The following is a 2,431-nucleotide window of genomic DNA, read 5'->3' as shown; positions in this document are numbered from 1 at the left end:
TTCTTACTGGAACTTCTAACAGTGTTTTGTGTGTAAACACTACTCAATTTGCTGTTTGCCTCTGTTCAATATCCAGAGCACTAAAATGGTTGTTTTTGACAATTTGGTCAACTTGTGTACTTGTTTTGTGGGGATAAGATTTGCCAGCCTTTTTACTCCACCATAGCCAAAATCCCACACTGGTTGCTTTCAATTCTGAATGAAAACATTTTTGAGGGAGAAAAATATTGTGGCTAAGAGTCAATCTGATGTACTAGCAAGAGCAATGGATTAAGACTTAGAGCATTCTTACCTCAAGTATGTTGTTAGTAAATCTGTAGCCTTGAGTAAATGACTTAATCTGTTCAAGGGCTCTGTTTTCTCTTGTGTAATAGTGATGCTATACATATCTAAGATGTCTGTTGGAGAATTAAAAATGAATTAGAGAATGAAAGTATCTAAAATTTCCAATTTATTTTACTATAATCTATAAAACGTCTTAAATTTTTGACTATATAAGTTTGGGCATATTTTATTTTATTTTTATTTTTTTTAATTTTTTTAAGAATTCAAATAAATATTTATTGAACAAACGCAGAAAAAATGAACTAGGGGGTGGTTTTAACCTGAAGATACAATAAACAACTTCAAATATTCAGAAAGCTGTCACACAAAAAATGAAAGACTTGTTCAGTATTTCTCCAAAGGGCAGAACTTGACCCAAGGGATAAATATAAGCAACCAATAGGCTACAGGACAGTCATACAAAGTGTATCACTTAATAGCTTCTTTCCCAAACAATGCATTCCACACTTACATTTCCCTTCTTCTGAAAGGAAATATTACAACTTAATACTTCTCATGAATGTCTTTAATAAGTCGCATTTTCATGGCAAGCCCTCTACTGCCAGCAATGAATGTACTCACACTCTCAGAAAAAAATCTAAACTTAACAAGCTGGTTTACTAGGGAGATGGCCTTTGCTCCTCAGCTCTGTCTCAGCATTTCATATTTGTGATTCTCAGGAGGGGAGAGAAAAAGAGCATATTCTCCAAAAGGGCTGAATTAGAGTTCCCAGAACTTCAGATACTGCCCCTGGGGACAGTCCTCCTCAAACCCCAGATGCATCACTGCAACTATCAACTTATGGTAGAGATGGGAGTGTGCTGTGTGCTGAGGCAGAAAAAAACAACTGACAACCACTGTTCTACATGAAGCAGGAGAGCTGTATTTTATGAGTCACTAGGAAATATAAATGCCTAATATTGACGGGCTCCATCCAAACTGTCAAATATTACAAAATGAGAAATGTTTCAACAACAATTCAGCATGTTTAAGGACAAAAATATATATAATATACTTTATATTTTATATGTATTTTACCACATAGTAAAGAATGCTGAGGTGCTTAATTCATCCAATAAAATTGAAAATAAAAATTTTACATTTTTCTGTCAGTATTCAGGATTCTGAAGGTGGATCTTGAACTCAGCATGATAAGTCAGTTTTCAAGGAAAGCCACATAATCGGTGAATTTGGCTAACTGCTGTTCATTGGGGATGGGTGGAATGGTGGCAGGCTCCGATAAGAGAATAAACCTGTTAAAGGAAACATCCAGGGTCCCTGCAACTGGCTTTTTGGGCATGACCATTCTTGTGGTGGAGTCGGCCTGCCATCCTTGTTCTAGGATACCTTTCACAGCCTCTTCCACGGGAAGTCCAACAAAGGCTGCGAAATCGTCGGCCATGATGGAGGTATATGCTTGAGAGACCAGGGCGAAGGCTCGCCTCCAGGCGGCATCTCTAAGTGCCTCCATGATTGGCTGGACCGTCTCAGACCACGGGTGAGCGCTGATGGTGGTATAGATCCTGGGGACATCTCTGGGACAGATTCTTTGTCCTACCAACCAAATTCCCCCAAGTTCAGAATTTGCACATTTTATAGCAGGTGGTATTCTTTTCCAAAGATATCTTGCATTATTCATGTCATTATAAAGCAGATGTAAAGCTAGAAGCTGACATACACTACGGGTGTAGCAATTCCTCCTGGAGCCTTGAGCTCCTGGTTCTCCCACTGATCCAGCAACTTTTTGAAACTAAAGGAACTTTCAGCCATCACCTCCACTAGCATTTTCCCGGCCGGTCCCGCCGCCGAACCTCCCCGCCGAGCCGGACCTCAGACTCAAGCTTGGGCATATTTTAAATAAAAGTCTGGGAAATAATTTCTGCATAAGCATTTTGCATTGTTTACCTTGAAGTTATTCAACCAATTTTAACTTTAATTCCACTATTTTCCATATTTCATAGGATTTTAGAATTTGAAGGCAAGAAGTAAATTTATTATTAAGTTTATTTCTTCTTTTATTCTACAAATTATTATTTGCTATTTGTCTTTTTCAATCTAAATAGCCTTGTTAAATTTGACCTTACTTTCCATCTGGGAAATAACTACA

At 37.9% G+C, this 2,431-nt stretch overlaps 1 pseudogene; it reads right to left on the bottom strand.

The window, feature by feature from the left end:
* Positions 1-1,480: 1,480 nt before the first annotated feature.
* Positions 1,481-2,109, bottom strand: LOC103019257 (COP9 signalosome complex subunit 8-like; annotated as a pseudogene).
* Between the last annotated feature and the right edge of the window lie 322 nt (positions 2,110-2,431).

This window comes from Balaenoptera acutorostrata, chromosome 18 (assembly GCF_949987535.1).
Source record: "Balaenoptera acutorostrata chromosome 18, mBalAcu1.1, whole genome shotgun sequence".
Lineage (NCBI taxonomy): Eukaryota > Metazoa > Chordata > Mammalia > Artiodactyla > Balaenopteridae > Balaenoptera > Balaenoptera acutorostrata.
The sequence above is the reverse complement of the archived record's forward strand: the minus strand, read 5'-3'. Positions and strand labels throughout refer to the sequence as shown.